This window comes from Crocuta crocuta, unplaced genomic scaffold, assembly GCF_008692635.1.
Source record: "Crocuta crocuta isolate KB4526 unplaced genomic scaffold, BGI_CrCroc_1.0 scaffold653, whole genome shotgun sequence".
Classification (NCBI taxonomy): Eukaryota; Metazoa; Chordata; class Mammalia; order Carnivora; family Hyaenidae; genus Crocuta; species Crocuta crocuta.
Window position 1 is genome coordinate 639,311 of NW_027527134.1, and position 21,585 is coordinate 660,895.

At 46.8% G+C, this 21,585-nt stretch overlaps 1 protein-coding gene across 1 annotated transcript in view; it reads left to right on the forward strand.

The window, feature by feature from the left end:
• The window catches only part of KCNQ1 (potassium voltage-gated channel subfamily Q member 1), a 318,572-nt gene that overhangs the window by 104,388 nt on the left and 192,599 nt on the right, over positions 1–21,585 (forward strand). The gene's annotated exons all lie outside the window — the stretch shown is intronic.

The window sequence follows — 21,585 nt, forward strand, 5'->3', positions numbered from 1 at the left end:
CTCCCCCCGGCGCCCCGGGTCCCACCCCCGCCCCCACACACGCCACCCCTGCCCTGTGTCCGGGTTTCGCCTCTTAATCCTCTGAATCCGCCACTTGGTGGACACTGGGGAGACTTGCTTACATTTGCCACCAGCTCCGCCGGGTTCCCTTCCGGGATTTAGCGTCCTCCTTCCTGAAGGCCCTTCCGTGGTTCCTTCAGTGGCGTCTTTTGACGTCAACTCAGCCTTTGCCGGAAACTTCTGTGTTTCGCCTTTGCTGTTGGCTGGTGGACGCTCAGCAGGCATGTCGTCCAGCCGCGCGGCCGTCCTGGGGGCCCGGCCTTCCTCTGGACCCGCGGTGCTGCGTCCTCTCTGTTCCTTGGCTCCGCCTGCTGCTGTGCTAAACCTGTGGGTTCATGTCTCCCATCCGGTGTGCAAAGTCAGCACGGCCCCAGCACGATCGATCGCCCCCCCAAATGCTCTGACCCACCGGGACGCGCCTGCCTGAGCCCCGCGTGCTGCCCCCCCGGGCTGCCTCCGGCGTCTTCCTGCCCTGTCTTCCCGCGCTGTGTTTCCGGCAGCTTCCTTCCTGGCTGCTGACTGTGTGGACATGTCTAATCCGTGGGCTAATCCACCCGCTGGGACGTTAGTTCCCGTTGCTCCTGCGTGTTCTGGGCGGGGGCTTGGTCTGCCGGGCCTGCGTCTTCCTCGTAACTTACAGCTGGGAGTCTGCAACTCATTCGACGCTGCGGTTCTTGGGGAATCTGGTTCTGCTCTGTGCCTCCCCGACTCTTTCCCACGGGGACCTGCTTCCCTGTGGGTCTGCAGGCGTGGGCTCTGGTCGGAGCAGATGTTTCCCGTGGGGACCCCGCGTGCCCTGAGGGGACGTCGCTCTGGAGAAGTCCCTTGTGTGGGGTGACCCAGCGAGCCCGGGGAGAACGTCTGTGGAGCGGGTTTACGAGCACCGGGTTTTCTGGTCAACCATCAGGCATCACCACAAACCCAGCCTCTTGTCATTCCGGTGACCTCGTCGGGAGATTGTAGAGAGGACTTTGATGGCCCCAGGCCCGTGTGTTGGGGACACAGTGTCCCCAGCAAGGAGAGCCCTGTGCTGCTCGACGGCAGAGGCTGGATGGTGGCCATCGGGTGGGGACTTCCCTGGGGTCCCTCGAATCATGAGGAGGATTTCAACACAGACTCAGAGGCCGTGCCCCTGGAGATCTCGGGTCCCAGGCTGTGCGGGGAGGCCCGGGAGCGTGTTCGTGGTGAGTCCCCACGTTGCTCTGGGCGCTGTCCCCGTGACCCTGAGGATGAGGCCTGGCCCCGGCCTGCAGGGGACCAGAGCAGGGCTTCTGTGACCGCCGGTCGGCCTCACCTGGGCTGAAGGGAAAGTCCTTGTTGGGGACAAGAACGGGGTCCCGGGCCCCTCCTGGCACCCGCCCCAGGGTTCGGGGTCACCGTGCATTGTTATCGCTCTCTGGACGGAAGAGAGGGAGCTTCCTTGGAGGGACAGACCCCACCGGCGACTGAGCCGCAGCCGACGCCCAGGGCAGAAGGACGGGCTGCCGTCCCTGAGGTCGGGGCCTCGCACGTATGCCCGCTCTTGTCACTCCTACCTGGAGCTTCGAGCCGGCGGGACGGCCCAGAAGCTGACCCTGGTGCCGGGTGCCCAGGGCGGGGAGAAGGCTGTGAGGCTCCCCTGCTCGCCGTGCCGCGGTCACCTGCTTCGTGTGGGAGGCGCCACACACGCGGGAGCAGAGCCGGTCGGCACTCGAATGTAAAAACAGCGCAACAGCATTTATGGTAACATCAAAAGCATGGCACCGGGGAGGGTGATCTGGGCGGACCACGGCCGTCGCCGAGAGGCAAGGGAGGCCGCGTCCACGGAGAGCTGTGCCGTGTGTGCGATCACGCGACTCGGAGATTCAGTGTGACGTCGGCCACGGTCCCGCCGCTTGGTGGGAATTGCGGAGCTGGTTCTGACACCCGCGTGGAAATGTCAAGGACCCTAACGTCCGAAACGACGTTACAAACTGACGAAGTCGGAGGACTGGCGTGAGCAGAGGAGGAAACAGGCTCACAAACTGGAGAGGGACTCTGGATAAATCCACACGTTTATGGACACGTGGGTGTCGAGCAAGGTGCAGAGGCAGTTTGGCAGGGAAGGACTGGACCTGCCAGAGACGAGAACTTGGATCTACGTGGTGCGTCCTACGCAAAACTCAGCTCAGGACGTGTCATGGGAATAAAGGTGAAGCCTGACACTTGCAGGAGAAAACCCAAGAGAAAGTCTTTGTGTTTGGGGTGCAGGCAGGCTTCTTGACCGAAGCTCCAGCAGCACGAGCCAAATCAGAACAAAGCAAGAGGGTGAAACGACCAAGCAGAGATGGAAGAAAATATTTCCGACCTGTCCGATAAAGGATTTGTGTCCAGAGTATACGAGGGACACATGAAAAAGAAGAAAGACAGAAAAAATGAAAACAGGCTGGGGTGCCCGGGAGGCTCCGTCGGTCGAGCATCCGACTTTGGCTCAGGTCAGGATCTCACGGTTCGTGGGTTCGAGCCCCGCGTGAGGCTCTGTGCTGACAGCGCGAAGCCTGGAGCTGCTTCGGATTCTGTGTCTCCCTCTCTTTCTGCCCCTCCCCCCCCTCCAAAATAAACAAAACATCTAAAAAGTTAGAAAAAAATTTTAGGAAAAAGTAGGCCCAAGTTTGAACAGACGCTCTCCCGAGAAGATGTATGGATAAGCACGTGAGAACATATTCAGGACCATCCGTCACTAGGGAAACACAAACTAAAATGATAACGAGGTGTTACTACACAATCATGTTGTGTAGAAACACACTAAGAACGTTTCACCGAGTGCCGTGGTTTCACGAGGGAAGGTCCGCTGCCCGGGAGTGTGGGCACCGAGCCCTTCACGCTCTCCCGCCCGATGCGCAAAGGGCTCGGCTTCTCCCGAGAACAGTCTGGAGTTTCTGAAAACGTTACAAGTGCACCTGCCATACTGTCCGGCCGTTCTGTTCCCGAGTCTGCGTCCGGGAGAAAAAAGAGCAGACGTTTATGCGGTCGCTCAGAGGTGGAATCTCATCATCGTAGTGTTTTATGAAAACTGGAAACAGTGCAGATTCCCATCATTATGGGACTTTTTTTAAATCGTGGTTTAGCCACACAATGAAATACTCCTCAGAAATCAGAAAGAATGAGCCGTGAGTACACACAACGGCCTGGATAAGTACCAGAATAACGATGGTGAGTGAAAGAAGCCAGACTGGAAGGAAGGGAGGGAGGGAGGGAGGAAGAGGGAGAGAAAGGAGGGAAGGAGAGAGCACACGCTGCCGTATCCTAGCTGTGTGAACCCCTAGGAAGTGCACCCTGGTCTGGGACCACGAGACCCGCAGGCTGTGGGGATGGCGTTGGGTTGGGGGACACTTGGGGCTGATGGGAATGTTCACGGCCTCGATTGTGATGTTTTTGTGTGTCCAAAGTCACCAAGCAGCACGCCGTAACACGGGCACTTTGTTATGTCTCTGTTACGCTTCAGTGAAAAAATAAGTTAAAAGTATCTCGCAGAGCAAAACGAAATCCAAAACCATCTTAAGTGATGATCTGGACAGAACAGTTGCTGCTCATATTGTACATGGAGGGCTAATTTCATCCAGATTCCAGAAAGTTCTGCGGGTCACGATGACAGAAGGGTACAAGTATAAAAGCAGTTCTGGAAGAAGGGAACCCTAAGATTCTTACCAATGAGTGGATGCTGATGACCTCAGTTATGATCACAGAAACGTAAATTAACACGATGCGAGTTGTATTCACCTGACTATTAAGCCGGCAAAGAGTGTGCTGAGCCTCTGTGGGCCCGTGGGCCGGGGCATGTGGGCCCCTCAAGCAGAGTCACCGCCTTGGGAAGATAAACGAATACAGGCTCTATGGAGACAAAAACGGCAATTTCTATGAAAATTCAAAACGTGGACGCCCTCGACCCTTCCAGAAATTTCTTCTGCACTTACATTGCACATTTGCAAAACGACCCTGTATCAGGATACTGATTTCTGCAGTTGTTAACTAGCAAAGGCTAGCAGACCGTCTACACCCACGGGTGGGCACCTGCTTGTGGAAAGCTTCCTGTGCACATCAAACGCGCGAGATGGTCCCGTCCACGCGGGGCTGATCGCGGAGGCGACTGTACCTCGGGCCCAGAAGAGGAGGCCATCTGCCGCCGCGTCCGTGCAGATATGGTGTCTCCACAGGGGACCCGCCCACCGGCCCTGCGCCTGCTCCGCTCCCAAAGTAGCGCCCGGGCCCCTTCTCCCGGGGCCGCAACGGCACAGCAAAGTTATAAAACCATCTGGGCTGGTCCCTGTGCTCGAGGACATCTTTAATCTCTTTTTAAAAGTCTGTTTTATGGTAATTTGTTCTAAATAAATGTGCTGCCTCTTTGGAGGTAATTTATTCATTGCTATTTAATCCTCAAGGGTTTCAATTATGTTGCCACTTGGTAGCAACAGTTACTTCTAGTGAGTTTATGTTCTTCGTCTCTGTCAGGCTTTGTTTCTTGCCTGAGCTTGGAGTTTTGCCTTTCCTCGCCTCTAGTCTTGTGAGAGATTTATCTGTTTTATTTATTATATATTTACTTTCTTTGCCGAAAGTGACCAAGTCACTATTTTTGTTTTCGATGTCCCCAACTTGGGGCTTTTATATCTAATCTATCGCCTCTTTCTGATGATTCGGGTTTGGAAAAGCGTAATTAAGAGTCACGCTTAGTTAATCTGAAGTCTCCTACAAGGCATTTTAGAAGTTGTGGATTTCCCCCCGATCGCAGGGTTTGCTGTGACGTGGGTCTTACTCTGAAATGTGTTCCTGTTCGTGGCAGTCTTGGTCGCTTTTATGTTTTGACTTTCTCTTTAGTAAGAAATGTTTTCTTGCTTCGGAGGCAGAACGTTTTTTATCTCTGTTATTTCTAACGTAACAGCCTTACCGTGAGAGGACGCGGGCTGTGCAGTATTTGCTTTTCCTAAGTGAAGATTTTCTTTCTGTCCAAGGGCAAACATACAAGCCTTGCTTTTGCAAATGTTCCATGAACCTGTTCCGATATGTTCACAACAGTGTTATTTCTGTGCTCACACAGATAGAATGTATGTCGTGATGGGTCGCGTGTGGCCACGCTCCCGCGTGGATGTGTCCACAGGTCTTCACATCTGCCCCACTTTCTTTGTTATTATTACTATTTTTTAAGTTTATTTATCTTGAAAGCTCATGAGCTTGGGAGGGGCGGAGAGAGAGAGGCAGAGAGAGAGGATCCCCAGCGGGCTCCACTCTGTCGGCGCAGAGCCCGACGTGGGGCTCAAACCCAGGAACCTCGAGATCATGACCTGAGCCAAAATCAAGATATGGACGCTTAATTAACTGAGCCACCCAGGGGCCCCGAGTATTACAATTGTTAAATCTAGCACCAAATTCTGCACAGGGAAAATTAAATCCTTCCTTTACAATTTCATCCTGAAAAGTCGAGCGGCACTTGGGGGAGCGGCTCTGAGCACACCTGCCAGCCGGCCTGCCCGGGGCCGCAGGAAGTGCTGCCATTTTCTCTTTTGTGACCCTGACAGGCCACTGCCTTCTCCGGGCCTCAGTTTCTGATTCCGCGAAATGGGGGCCCTTGCAGGGTTGCTGTGTCAACCAAACGAGTTAGAACACGCGAGTGCCCCCCACCCCCGTGCCTGGCCTGTGTGTAGCCGGCTTCCTGGCACCTCTGGCCTCCCACCCGGGAACCAGCCTCCCGGGCGCCTGCTCACTCCCCACCCAGCTCCTCACGCCACAGGTCCTGGGGCTGCTTTTTCTATTAAGGTTTCTTAAGATTGCATTGCTTCACCCCTGTGACTGCAGACGTGTGCCGTCCGTGCTTCGGGGGGTCTTGGTTCCTTGTCTGCTGCGTCCCCTTCCCTCCGTGAACGACGCGGGGTTACTCTGCGTGTCCCAGGGCTCATGCTGCACACGGACTTGCCACGGATTTCCAAACGCGGGCTCAGGTCTCGAACGTGGTGCCGCCTTTCCCGCTCGGCCACTCGCGGGGCAACTCCATCCGGATCACCAGAGCAGTTCGCCCTGCGGCCTGAAGTCTCGCCGTCACTCCAGGATGTATTCGTTTGCTAGAAGCTTCCGTAACAAAATACTACCAACCGGGTGCTTGCGCAACAGAAGCATCTCGCCATCCTGGCGGCGGGAAGGTTCCGGATCACGGCGTCGTCTCTCCTGGGCTCGCGGACGGCCGCCTTCTCGCCCCATCCTCCCTCTGCATCCCTGGCGTCTCCCTTTGTCCAAATCTCCTGCCTCTACAGACACACCTGCCACAGACGATGGCACCCACGCCAGCGGCCTCGGCGGAACTGACCTCTTCAAGGCCCGTCTCCAGACGCCACGCTGTGTGGCACTGGGGCTGGCGAGTGAGCTGCAGGGACTCAGTTCAGCCCTCGACACCCCAACAGGCGCGTTACCAACACAGTGGGTGCTGCTGGGCGGCTTTCAAGGCCTCCCCTTCCTGGAACCCCCTCGGGGCATCGCCGGCCGCCCAGGCAGGGCCCCATCTTGTCAGCCGAGCAAAGCGGCTTTTCTCCACTGTGGCACCAGGGTCTTCGGGGGCCGATCGCGCCGTCGAGGGCTCCACGTCCCTGGCCTCTTCCGGGTCCCACCCCTGTGGGGACAACGTCGCTTCCAGTTGAAGGCCACTAGGCTAAGGTGGCACCTCGGGTTTTTCAGACTTGTTAAAAAACCCTTTCTTTGGAAATAATTTCGAACTACAGAAAACTGGCAAGAAGAGTGAGACGTAGAACATTCACATAGCTTCACGAACACTCGATTCACCGGCCGTTAGCGTTTTGTTGTGTTCATTTTCCCGTTCGTGCCCTTTCTGCGTGGACCTTCACGTGACACGGTTCTCTGAGCCTTTGACAGTGAGCTGCACGCGCTGAGGACGCTGGCCAGAAACGTTTTGCTGTGTTTTCCCTAAAAGCAAAGGTACCCCTTTAAAGCACCCTGATCACGAGAGGTGGGTCCAGCCCTCTCGCCAGATCTACCACCCGTGTTCCCGTTGTGCAGCGGACGTGACCCCGCCCTTCGCAGCCGTTCACGGCGTTGCCGTCAGCTGTCCTGTCTCCGGAGCCGCCTTTTACAGCGTTTGCGTTTCCGGGGGCGGGTCCTGCCCCTCCTGGGGGTTTTCGGGATGTTTCCCTCGTAGTTAGATTCAGGTTGTGCCTTCCCAGCTGGAACATTCCGTCAGCGACATGGTGTCCTTCTTGAGGCCACCCACCCACCCCAGCTGGGGCGTGACCTTCATCACCCGCCGAAGACTTGTCCTACTTTGCTTTGTAGCTGATAAGCGATAGGGAAATCGTGCAGGGCTGTGAGCATTTCCTGTTCCTTATTTTAAGTTTTGTTTTAATGTTTATTTTATTTTTGAGAAAGAGATAGAGACAGAGCACAAGCAGGGGAAGGGCAGAGAGAGAGGGAGACACAGAATCCGAAGCAGCTCCAGGCTCTGAGCTGTCGGCACAGAGCCCGACGCGGGGCTCAAACCCACAAATCATGAGATCAGGACCTGAGCCGAAGTCGGAAGCTCAACAGACTGAGCCCCCAGGCGCCTCTCAAGTGGTAACTTTATGTTTAAGTTTTTGAGGGATTGCAGACTGTTGTCCAAAACGGATGTACCATTTTATATCCCCACCAACAATCTGTCCGTTACCTTCTTAATGTTTCTTCTTGCTTCTCGTCGTTACTGTAGCCATCCTGGTAGGGGCCAAGTAGCCTCTCACTGAGGTTTTGATTTGCATGTCCCTGATGACTAATGATGCAGAGAATTTTCTCATGTGCTTGTTGGCCGATTCTAGATCTTCTTTGATGAAATGTCTGTACAGACTGTTGGCCCCCTTTTAAAAACTAAACTTTGTCTTTTTAGACATTCAGGCCGTAGGAGATAACACAGAGAGACCCATGTGCCTTTACACGGTCACCCCAGGGGTAACGTCTTCTACAACCAGAATGGGATGTCACGACCGGGCTGTTGACATCAAGACAGGAGTCAGAACAGCCCATCTTGGGGATCCCCGGTGTCACCTCTTAAGAGTCACACCCACTTCCCTCCCACCCCTGCCCCCTCTTCGTCCCTCGACACCAGTAATCTGTTCTCCAGTCCCATCGTTTTGTCGTTCAGGAGCGGCGTGTAAATGGGCTCACACGGCGTCTGACCATTCGGAATTGGCTCTTGTGACTTAGCGTAATTCTCTTGAGATTCCTCCCTTCTGTGCGTACCGTAGTTCATCTGGTTTTATTGCGGCATGGCGTTCCGTGGCACGGACACGCCAGTGTGTTTAACCACTCACCTGCTGAAGGGCATCTGTGCTGTTTCCAATCTGGAGCAACCCGACTGCATAACAGGCCCCAGAGCATCCAGGGCCTGGTTCCTAGAGCCTGTGACTGTCACCTCATAGAGCAGATGACACTCGGCGCATACACTTACGTTAAGGATATTGAGATGGGGGCCGAGCCCGGGTCATCCCAGCGGGTCATCATAAATGTCCTCACACGGGGGCGGGGCGGGGGGCAGAAGGCGACGGGAGAACAGCAGCCCGACATGGGAAGCAGGGGGAGAAGCTGGGCTGTGGGTGTGCGGGAGGGTCACCAGCTCAGGAAAGCCGGCAGCTTCCAGAAGAAAGACGCGGCCGGGACACGTACCCTCCCCAAGAGCCTCCACAAGGAATCAGACCTGCCTGGAGTATTCGTGTCAGACTTCTGGCCTCCAGGATCGTCATTTCACGCCACCACGTCTGCGGTACCAAAGCCGGCGTGAGCGGCCACGTGCGTGTTTTGGCGCGAACGCGATTGTGCCTCCGGGATAAAAGCCGGATTGGGGAGTCATGCGGTAGTTGCTGGTGTAGGATTTGTTAAGAAACGGCGAAGCTGTTTTCCCACGTGGCTGTGCCGGCGTTACGTCCCTCCCGCAGCGCACGGTGACCCGGTCCCTGCATGTCCCTGCCAGCGTCCGGTGTTGACACTGCTTCTCACGTCCCCTGTCCTCACGGGCGTGTAGCAGCATCTCCGTGGTTTTGGATTGTGAACACGGCCTCAGCGCCCTAAGAAAGAAACCCAGCACCCTCAAAACACCGTGCCCCGGTCCCCACTAGGGCCCTTGGCCCTAGGCAACCGCCAGTCTGCCCTTTGCCTCTGTGGGCTTGCCTGCCCTGGAAATCTCACATCGTGCTCCTTTGTGACTGGCATGGTCACCGAGCGCCCCGCCTTCAAGGCTCACCCGTGTGTGGTGCATCAAGTACTTCGTTTCCTTGTACAGCCCAGTAATATTCCGTTGTAGGGGCGTACCGCGCGTTATTTATCAGTCCATCAGTTACCAGGCAATTGGGCTGCCTCACCTACTGGCTACCATGAATAACGTGAACATTTGTGTACAAGGTTTTGTGTGGACGTTTCATTTCTCTGGGGCAGGTATGCGAGAGCCGGATGGTAACTCTGTGTTTTAATTTTTTAAGCAACTAACAGTTTTCCAAAGTGACTGTGCCATTTTTGATTCCCACTCGCAACGTGTGAACACTTTAATTTCTCCACATGTTCGTCAAAACTCGGTATTTGATCTTATTTGTCTTATTGTAGCCAACACAGTGTGTGTTAAACAGAATTTCATTCTGGTTCTGATCAGCATTGCCCTGTGACTGACGATAATGAGCACCTTTTCATGTGCTTTTGACCGTTTGTGTATCTCTTTTTTAAAGGAATGTCTATTCAGAGCCTTCATCCTTTTCTAAAAATTAGAATATTTGTCTGTTTTTGAGTTGTAGGAGTTATTCATATATTCTAGCCACAATTCCTTATCAGATACGTGGTTTGCAAATATTTTCTCCCATCTGTGGGTTTCTTTTTGCTTTCTTTAGAATGTCCTTTGAAGCACAGAGCTTTAATTTCAAAAGCGTACAGTGTATCTATTTTTTTCTTTTGTTTGCCTGTGCTTTCGGTGTTACGTCTTAAAAAGCATTGCCAAATCTTAGTTCATGAAGATTTATCCTTACAGTTTCTTCTAAGAGCTTTGTTACATCTTGGTCTTTGATGCAGTTTGAGTTACTTTTTGTACCTGGTGTAAGGGAGGGGTCCAAATTAATTCTCTTCATATTGTCCCAATACACCATGTGTCACAAGGGGATTTTCTTCCCCATGAATACTTTCGGCACCCGGGGCAAAAATCACCTGACCGTGGTATAAGGCTTTATGTTTTTAGACTCTCATCCTATTCTATTGATCTAAATGTCTTACCTTAACCAGTACCACAGATTTGAATGCTGTTATTCTGTGGCAAGTTTTGAAATTGAGAAGTCTGAATCCCCCAACTTAATTCTTTTTCAAGATTGCTTTGGCTATTCTAGGTCATTGGAGCTTCCATATGAATTTTATGGACAAATGTCCTGGTCAATTTGCACAAGGAATTCAGCTGGGCTTGTGGTGAGTATTGTGCTCAATCCATAGATCAGGTAGGGGAGTACTGCCCACATGACGACATTGTCTTCCGATCCATGAACGTGGGATGTCTTTCGCTTATTTAGATCTTTTCTTTCAATAATAGTTTGTGGTTTCGGAGTATAAGTTTTGCATTGCTTTTGTTCAATTTATTTCTGAGTATTTTTTCCTTTATTGTGGTAAAGTAGATCTAAAATAAACTTTACCGTTGTAACCATTTTTAAGTTTCTAAGTCTGTGGCAGGAAACACATTTACATTGTTGGGCTTTATTCTTTTTTGATATTATTGTACATGAAATTGTGTTCCTAATTTCATTTTCTGATTGTTTATTGAAAGTATGTAGAAATACAATGGGTTTTTATATACTTGCATATCCTGCCATCTTGCTGAACTTGTTTATTATTCATAATAAGTTTTAGTGGATTTCGTGGGATTCCATCTGTATAAAATCATGTTATCTGCGAATAGAAATACTTTTACTTCTTTCTTTCCAAATTGGATGCATTTATTTTTCTTGCCTAATTGTCCTGTACAGAACTCCAATATAATGAATAGATGTGGTGGGAACAGACGTCTTTGTCTTGTTACAGATCTTAAGAGGAAAGGACTCGGTCTTTCACCAGTAAGTACCGTGTTAGCCGTGGGTTTTTACTATATGCCCGTTATCAGGCTAAGGAAGTTCCTTTCTGTTCCTTGTCTCCTAAAGCCCTGTTTTATCATCACGGGAGAGTATTGAATTTTACCAAATGTTTTCTCTGCGTCTTTTCTCCTGGTGCGAGTCATGTCATTTTTGCCCTTTATTTTACTGGTGCATCAGATTAATCGATGTTCAGATGTTAATCCAACGATGCATTCCTGGAACAAATCCCACTTGGTCAGAGTGTATGATCCTTTCTTTCCACTGCTGGATTTTATTTGCTGGTATTTTGCTGAGTGTTGAGCATCTATTTTCTAAGAGTTACTGTTGCATAGTTCTCTGTTCTTGCTGTGTCCTCTCCTGGTTTGGTAGCTGGGTAACGTTGCCCTTCGTGGGGTGTGTTGGGAGTGTTTCCTCCTCCTCCCCTTCTACTTTCTTTTCGGGAAGAGTTTGTAAAGAATTTTTATTCTTTAAGTTCTTGGTAGAATTTATTAGTGAAGCCATTGTTCGTGGGCAGTGTCTTGATTATTAATTCAATCTCTTTATTTGTTATAGAGGTGTTCACATTTTCTACTTTCTAGTCGGTTTTAGTAGTGTTTTTTTTTTTACTTTCTAGGAATTTGTCCATTTTATCTAAGTTGTATAATTTATTTCTATGAAATCGTGTGTGTATTCATTTAAATCCTTTTTTATTTCTGGAAAGCTATTTCTAATTGTAGTAATCGACCTTCGTCTCATTTCTAGTTGTAGTAATCTGTGTTCTCTCTCCCTCATTAGCCTCGCTAAAGGTTGGCCAATTTTGTTGATCTTTCAAATAATGAATTTTTTATTTTATTGACTCTATTATTTTTCTATCCCCTGTTTTATTAATTCCCACTATAATCTTTATTATTTTATTTCTTCTTCTTGCTTTAGGGTTAGTTTTTTTCTTTTTTCTTTTTCTTCCAGTTTCCTACAGCAGAGAGTTAGGTGATTGCTGTGAGGTCTCTTTTCTTTTTTAATGTGGACGTGAACAGCCATAAATTAGCACTGTAGTAACTGTATCCCAGAAGTCCTGGTATTTCGTGTCTTCATTTTCATTTATCTCAAGGTATTTTCTAATTTTTCGTATGAATTCTTTGATATGTTGGTCAAGTAAGAGTATGTTGTTTAAACTTCATGTATTTCTACCTTTATTCCATCGTGTTAGAAAACAGTATTTTCATCCTTTACAATGTATTCAAGTTTGTCTTCTGGGGCAGCATGTGGTCCCTCTTGGAGAATGTTCCATGGGCCTTTGAAAAGACTGTACATCCTTTGGGTGTTGCTTGTAGTGTTCCGTAGTTATCTATTGGGTCTAATTGATTTATCGTCTGTATCTTCTCTTTCCTTATTGATCTTCTGCTTATTTGTTCTGTACGTCATTGCAAATGGCACACCGAAGTCTCCAGCAGTCGTCACGCCAGCTGTTTCTATGGCTCCTTTGATCTCAGTGTCTACACCCCATGTGTCATGTGGTTGCTGCTCACCTGCTCTGTCTTTTTCCATCTCTTTGCTTTCCATCTGTTGGTACATTTGAATCTAAAGTATAGTTGTGATAGCGTATCATGGGACTTCATTTTTTAATCCAGTCTGATTAGCTCGGCCTTTCAATGGTTTGGTCCACCCATGTTTAATGCTACTGATATGGTTGGATTGATGTCTGCATCTTACTTTTTGTTTTCTGTCTCCTGTAGTTTTTGTTCCTCTGCTTCTCCTTTGCTGCCTTTTTTTTTTTTTTTTTTTTTTTTTTTTTTTTGGGGAAATTTTTTTTTNCGGGAATATTTTCTGATACAGATTTTAAGGATTTCTAATGATTCTTCACTACTTGAGTTATTTCCTTAGTGGTCGTTCTCTATATATCAAATACATCTTCAGATTTACACCAACCTGAGCCTGGTTTGATACAGAAGTTGCTCCTGTATTGCTTTATTCTGTCTTACCCATTTCTGTGATATCATCGTTAAATATATGATGTTGATATATGTTACAAGCCCAACAACACACTGTAATAATGACCACTTTATATAACACTGTCTCTTTAGAAGCTGAGAAAAGAAAGGATATAGTATTTGTTTTATTAACCTTCTTAATTCACATTTTTTTATCCTTTTCATTTGTTCCCATGGATTCAAATTACCAGCTGGTGGCCCTTCCTTAGCGCAGTACAGCTTTGCACCAATCAACCTGCTTTGAGTCGGCACTGGCAAGTGTATTACATTCTATACGGTACAAGCCCAACAATACAGCTAAATACATGTTTTATACGTTTACTTTCTAAACCAGTCATAAGAAATGGGAAGAAATACGCGTTTATATTTTCATGTAATATTACGTAATTACCTTTACGGATACTTTTCGTTTTCTAGGTGCAAATCGATTTCCTATAAAGTCGGGCTGCTCCCTGCCGGAAAAATGTCCTTCAGCAGGTCTCGTAAAGTGGTTGTGCTAACAGGGAATTCCCTGGTTTTGTTTATCTGGGAATGTCTCTATTCTGCTTTCCTTTTACAAGAGCATCTTCCTGGATACAAGATTCTTTTCATTTCTTTTTTCCTTGAATATGTTACCTCACTGCTTTCTGGGTACGATCGTTTCTGATGAAAATTCACCCGTTAATGTTTGTTGGAGCGCTTCCTCTTTTCTGTTCCTGCTTTCACACTTTTCTCCTTGTCTTTGGTTGTTGAGCCCTTTGACTATGATGTCATCTTCAAACAGTGACAGTTTCCTTTGCTCTTTTTTAAATTTTTCTTTCATTTTTGGGGTTACTTCGATAACGCAGTTGTGCATAATGCTGCTACAGCCACGATGATACAAATGTATCTTCAAGCCCCCACTTTCAATTCTTTTGAGATTATACCCAGAAGTGGAATTGCTGAATCGTATGGTAACTCTAACTTTATTTCTTTGAGGAACCACTTTGTCGATTTCCATAGAGGCTGCACCATTTCACACCCCTCCCAGCAGCACGTAACACTTTCCCCACGTCCTCATGAACACTTGTCATCCTCTGTTAAAAAAAATAGTATTCTTATCATAGCCCCCCTAATGGGTGTGAAGTGGTATCTTGTGGTTTTGATTAGCATTTGCTTAACGACTCATCATGTGACCATCTTTTCATGTGCTTACTGACTATCTGTTTATTCTGCTGGGAGAAATGTCTCTTCAGGTCCTCTGCCCAGTTTTGAGTTTTCGTTTTGTTTTTGGTTGTTGTTGAGTTGTAGGGGACCTTTATATATTCTAAATATTATGGTTTTGTTTTTTCTTTTCCAATATGTATGTCTTTGACTTTTCTTGTGTTATTGTGGTGGCTATAACTCCCAGTACTCTGTTGAATAAGAATGATAAGTGAACATCATTGCCTTGTTCTTGACCTTAAGATGAAATCATTCAGTCTTTCACCTTAAGTGTAATGTTAGAGACAAGTTTTGTTTTCGTGTGTTTTTTTGGTTTGGTTTTGGTTTTAGGTAGAGTATTTATCAAATTGAAGATGTTCCCTTTTCTTTTTTTTCCTGAGGATTTCTATCGTGAAAAGATGTTGGATTTTTGTCAAATGCATTTTGTGCATCAGCTGATATGACCATGTGATTTTTATTATTCACCTATGAATACTGTGCATCACATTGCATAATTTTGACTACTGAACCAACTTTGCATCTCTAGAACAAATCCTACTGGTCATAGTGTATAGCGCTTTTCATATACTGCTGAATTCTATTTGCTAACATTATAGAGGGATTTTTGCATCTATATTTGTGCGGGATATTTATTTGTACTTTTCTGCTTTGTTACTATCTTTGTCTGGTTTTGTTATCAGAGAAATTCTATATAAAATGAATTGGAAAGTAGTCCCTCCTCTTCTATTTTTTGGAAGAGATTATGTGGCAGTATACTTCATTCTTTCTTAAAAGTTTGAGAGAAATCTCCAGTGAAACCATCGGTCCCTAGGAATTCCCTCTTCTGAATTTTTAAGTTAAAAATTTACTTTCCTTAAAAAAATTTTAATCTCCTTAAGTTATAGGGCTATAAAAATTACCTATTCCATATTGAGTTCATTGTACTGTGTGCTTTCGAGGAATTGACCCATTTCCTCTAAGTTGTCATATTTATGTGTGTAGAGTTGTTTTGAAATGTTCTCTTGGTATCCTTTTGATGTCTTCAGTGTTTTGGGGTGAGTAATTTTGTATAGTTCTCTTAGTAGTCGCCCTAGGAATTACAATATACATATGTTGTTTATCAAAGTCTGGTATCAGTGCTTTGCTTCTTCGAGTGAAGAGTTGGAACCTTACTTCCCTATAGTTCCTTTTATCTTTTTTAAATTTACTGAATAAATTTGATGTGTAGCGATGTGTAAGTTTAAGGTTTCCAGTGTTACTCTGACACATTTATATACTGTAATATGGTTGCTGATAACTAACATGTTTCTGTTGTTTACAGAGTTAGCTTTTTTTTTTTTTAGATTCTACATGTAAATGATATCAAGCAGTACTGGTCTTTGGCGTATCTCATATTGTGCCCAAGGTCCATCCGTGTCATCACAAAATGACATGGGATCTTCCTTTTTCATGGCTGAGTTAATATTCCACTGCGTGTGTGTATCTTTTTAGTCCATTCATCCGTTGGTGGGCATTTCAGTTGTTTCCATATTTTGGCTATTGTGAATAATGATAAACATATCATTATGTTTATATTGAATTATGATATATTCAAGTGCATATATCTCCTTGAAATCCTATTTTCATTTCCTTTAGATACGTACTTGGAAGTGGAATTCTTGGATTGTATGATAGATCTATTTGTAATTTTTTGAGGAACCTTCATGTTGTTTTCCATGGTGGTTGGACCAATTTACATTCCCACCAACAAGGTGTAAGGGTCCCCTTTCCATCACATCCTTGCGAGCACCTGTTGTCTCTCATCTTCTTGATGATAACCGTTACAGGTGTGACGTGATCGCTCATTTTGGTTTGGCTTTTGCATTTCCCTGATGATTAGTCATGTTGAGCACCTTTTCGTGTGTCTGCTGGTCATTTTTTAAAAAGTAGGCTCCGTACCTGGCGTGGAGCTCAGCCACAGGACTTGGACTCACAACCCTAAGAGCAAGCAAGACCTGAGCTGAGATCAAGAGTCAGATGCTTAACTGACTGGCCACTCAGGTGCCCTTGCTGGTCACTTTTAGGTCCTCTTTAAAGAAATGTCTAATTTAGTTCTGCCTCTTTTTTTAATCAAATTGCTTGGGATTTTATTGTTATGGATTTGACTGGGTTCTTTGTATATTTTGGATTTTAACCCTTTATCAAATGTATGGTTTCCAAAAATGTTCACCCATCCCGTAGATTGTCTTTTCATTTTATTTATTCTTTCCTTTGTGGTGCAGAAGCTTTTGAGTTTGGTGTAGTCCCATTTGTTGATTTTTTTCTTTTGTTTATGTGCCGTGGCACCATGTCTCCCAAATCGCTACCGTAACCAATATTGATGAACTTCTTCCCTACATTTTCTTCTTGGAGTTTTACAGTATCAAGTCCTCGGATCCATTTCAAGTTCATTTTTGTGAGTGGTGTGAGACGGGGAGCTAGTTTCAGTATTCTCCATGTGCTTCTCCAGTCTTCCCAGCACCATTTGCTAAAGAGACTGTCCTTGACCCATTGGGGACTTTTGGCCCCTTGTTCAGTATGAGTTGACCATATATGCTGGCACTTCATTCTAGGCTCTCTGTGCTGTTGCATTGGTCAATGTGTCTGTTTTTGGGCCAGTGCCATACAGCTTTTATTACTATGGCTTTGAACTAGTTCAAACTAGTTAGTTTATAGCTTTAATCTCTCTCTCTCTCTCTCTCACACACACACACACACACACACACACACAGCAACATACCTTCCAAGTTTATAGCGATCCCTCCAGTTTTGTTCTTTTTTCTCAGGATTGCTTTGGCTTCTTGGGCTCTTTGTAATTCCACACAAATTTTAGGATTGTTTCTCCTATTTCTGTGAATAATATCTTTGGTTATTTTGATGGGGATTGCATTGAATTTGTAGATGGCCTTGTGTAGGATGGCGATTTTAACAGTATCAAGCCTTCTGATTCTGAACATAGGATGTCTCCCCATTTTGTTTGTGTCTTCAGTTTTTTTTTTTCCAGCAAAGATTTGTAGTTTTCATTGTATGTACCTTTTACTTCTTTGGTTACATTTATTTCTGAATGTTTTCAATTTTTACACAATTTTGAATGGGATAGTTTTCTTTCTTTCTCAGATGCTTCCTCGTTAGTGTAAAGGAATACAACTGATTTTTGTATGTTGATTTCCGTATCCTGTCACGTTAATGAAATCACTGATTAAGTCCACTTTTTAAAAAAACAATTCTTTGGGATTTACTATATACCAGCAATCATGACAGTTTTACTTTTTCCTTTCCAATTTGGATTCTTTTTGTTTCTTTTGCCCTTATTGGGACTTCCAGTACTTTGCTGAATAGGAGTCACGAGAATGGGCATCCTTGCCTGTTCCTGGTCTTCAGGGATACGCTTTCAGTTTCTCTCCATTGAGTATGATGTAAGCTGTCATGTATGGCCTTATGATTGCGTATGTTCCTTCTAAACCCAGTCTCTTAAGGGTGTTTATCATGAAAGGATGTTGTACTGTGTCAAATGTACCTATGGAGATGGCCACGTGATTTTTTTTTTTTTTACCTTCCATTTACTTGTTGTGTGATGCATTACATTTATTGATTTGTGTACGCCGACCAATGCTTGCATCCCAAGGGGTAAAATCTCACTTGGTCAAGCTGTTGTCTTTTTAACATGTTCTTGAATTCGATTTGCTTGTTGAGAACTTTTGCATTTATATTAATCAGAGATATTAGTCTATAGTTTTCTTTTGGTGAGATGTCTTTATCTGGTTTGGGTATCAAGCAAGTGTCTGCCTTGTCACTCCCTCTGCTGTCCATGGTTTCTGATGACAAATGCACTGTCATTCAAATCCGGGTTTTTCTGCAAGCAATGTGCCATTTCTCTTCTTCCATGGTATTTTGTCTTTGGTTTTCAGTAGTTTGATAGTGTGTTGTGGTGTAGACTTGTTTGGATTTATGCTCTGTATTCACTTAGCTTCTTGGATCTGGAGGACCATATCCGTCACCAAATTTAGGGAGTTTTCAGCCATTATTTCTTTGAAAAGAATCTTTGTCTCACTTCCTCTTCTCCTTTGGGACTCCACGGATGGAAACGGTAGCTCTTTTGTCAGGGGCCAAACAGGCCCCTGAGATTCTGCTCACTTTTTATTTTCAGTCAATTTCCCGTTATTCAGATTCGGTCAATGCTACGGATCTGGCGCCAAGTTCACTAATTCTATCCTCTGTCCTCCCTACTCCACACCGGGGTCCCCTCAGTGAGGGTTATTGTGTTATTATACTTTTCAGTTCTATAGTTACATTTTAATAGCTTCTACTTCTTTGCTGTGGTCTTTTGTGGGGTTTTTTTAAACTTGTGTCAAGAAAATTTGTAATTGCTTCTTAAAGCATTTTTATAGTCATGTCTTTAAACCTTCTTAAGTAATTCTGACTTTGACTCTGCTTATAGCATCTCTTGATTATCCCTTTCCCTTTATGTCATGACTATTCTTGATTCTTGGCATGACAAATGATTTTCCCTTGCACCCTGAAAATCTTAGAGATTATATTATGAGACTCTGGCTCATACACACATGTGTGTGTGTGTGTGTGCGTATGAAAATATATCTGTTTTGCAGACTGTTCCCCTGAGGTGTAGCAAGAGGGCCGGCCAAACACGAATGCTGAGCTCTCCCCCAGGCCCCACCAATCCCACTGCAGAAAGTGTAGGGCACTGCCTTCCGCTGCTTCGTTGTAGGGGGGTGAGTAGAAGTTCGGTTCCCTTCTGCCTACAGACAACCTCTCGGCAGGTGAGGGTTTGCAGGTCACAGTGTCGTGCTGCCCGAGTGACACGTAAGATGGGCTCCCTAATGGACCCCACTGTAGGGCGGGTGCTCAGCTCCCCGCCGGACCCCCTGACACCAGAGTCGGGCGGGGCACCAAGCAGAGTGCCACACAGCTTTGTGTCGCCCGGGCACTCGACCTCCTTCAGCTCATTTGATGTATTTTAGGATTCTGTTTGGTGCATAAATGACTTTTATTTCTTGATAACCTTTGCAGTGCATGATTTTTATTTCTTCCTGATGGACTGACCCTTTTATTATTATAAATCTCCCTCGTCTCCAGCAAGTTTGTTTTACAAAAGTCAGTTTGTGCTGATCCTGAGTCACCCCTGGCTTTCTCGTGTTTCAGGTCTCATCTTTGTCCATCCCTTTACTTTGAACCTGTTTTTGTCTTTGAATATAGAATGTATCTCTTGTAGGCGCTATATACCTGCTTCCTGTTCTAGGCGGTCTGGCCATCTCTGCTTCTTTATTGAGTGTTTAATTCACTTACAGTTAATGTAATTATTGATATAGTAGGACTTACATCTGCCATTTGCTGCTCGTTTTCTGTACGTGTCATGTCTCTTTTATGCTGCTCTTCCTCCTTTACTGCCTTCTGTTGTGCTGAAGAGACAGGTCTTAGGGGGCCAGGCTAAGTCCTTTGCTGGTATCTTTTTCCTGTTTTTAAGTTGTTTTCTTCGCAGTACAGCCTGGGGATTATAGTAAGCATCTCAAGTGGAAACCGCCTGCTTTGGGTCAATACTGAATGCGTCTTCAAAGGTGTGTCTCCGGCTCCCCCTCCTCTCCTACTCGGGACCCTAACCGCCCCCTCCTCTCCTACTTGGAACTAACTGCATGTACGTTGCTACTCCTAATGGAGCCTCACAGGCTTCAAAGGCTGTGTACGATTTGGGCTTTATGTCCTTCAGAATGAGCCATCTTTACCAGTCCATCTTCAGGTTTATTGATCCTTCCTTTCTCCTACCGGCACACCTCTGCTGCGCAGTCCCCTGGGTTTTCATGTAAGTTACTACATACACCACGGCCCCGCCGTCTCCATTTGGTTTGTTTCATAAACCGTATCTGTTCATTGATAGCCTCCATCCGATGTGCCGCTGCCACCGTCCTTCCCTCACTCTTCACTTGTGGTTTCTTTTCATCCTCGGACCGTGTCTACGATGGCTGCTTTGAAGTGCTGGCCTACGAAGGCCGGCATGCCGGCCGCTCTGAGGTCACTTCACATGACTGGTCTGTGTTCCTGCCTAAGGCTTACCCCCCAGTTCCTTTGTGTGTCTTACAACTTACCGTTAAAAGGTTCTTTTTTCATTTTCCATAATTCTACAAACTCTGGATTCTGAGCCTCCCCCCTAATCCGGGGCGATTATGCTGCTGGGTCTCCTGAAGGCTTGTTTGCTCCCATCCCAGCCTTCAGAAATTCCGCAGCTTGTGACCTCCTGCAGCGTGTGGCCCCTGATATCTCTTCTCGGGCTTTTTTTTTTTTTGTCCTTGTTCTTTAATGTGCTTTTTTTAAGCTTGGCTTTCTTCCATCACCCCTGGGTCAGCATAGCCTAGCGGTCAGGCCACGATTGGTCAGAAGTGTTGTTTGAACCACCGGCGCCCTCCGCTCACTGAGGTGACCCATGTGTGAGAGGGGACGTCCCGCGTTCAGGCGGTTCGCAGGCCTTCCGTGGCGGCTCCTCTCTGCCTGCGTGGAGCCCCACCGCCAGCCCGGGACGGACAGATAACAGGTGTCCTCACTCGCCCCTGCGGAGGGTGCGGGCCATCTGCCAGATCTCAGGAATCCCTTGAAAAATTCTTGCTGGCCCATAGCTTGTCCCAACCAGCACCACAGCCTCTGGTAGCTGTGGAATCAGCCTTCCCCACTTTTTCACCAACATGCCTCTGGGGTCACCATTGTTGGGTGTAGCCCCTGGGGTCTCCCACGAGGCCCCAGGTCCGACCAGGCCTTTTGCTGGCACCGAGGGACAGGAAGGTCCTTGAGGCTACTGTGCCAGCGAGCGCAGATGGAAGGTTGGGAGCAGCCCTACGTGGAGTGGCCACAGGCCGTGCTGTTCTTACTGTGTGTTTCTAGCTCTTTCTCGAATAAGCGCTCTTCAGTCTGCTCTAGGCCTTTGGTTCGTTTCTGGGGTCCTTACATGGCTGTTCTGACAGTTGTGTCCAGTTCTACCATTGCCTTTTAGGGGCAAGTTTTGCCCACATCTCCCTTCCACCTTTCCAGAGGTGAGCTCCATGTTGCTCATTAATGTTTTTGTACACACAGAACGTTAATATACTTCCAAAGTCAAAGCCACATGAAAAGGTCTACTGACAGAAACCTGTCTTCCCTGTATCCCTTCCAACCCAATTCTTTCCACCCCTTATAGGTAACCAGTCTCCGTGCTTTCTGGTTTATTCTTGACACATGATGGGGGGTGCGTGTGCGTTATTGAACACACGTGTTCATTTTCTCATTTCCTCTTCTTCATGACAAAAAGCTGGGATTCCGTATGTCTT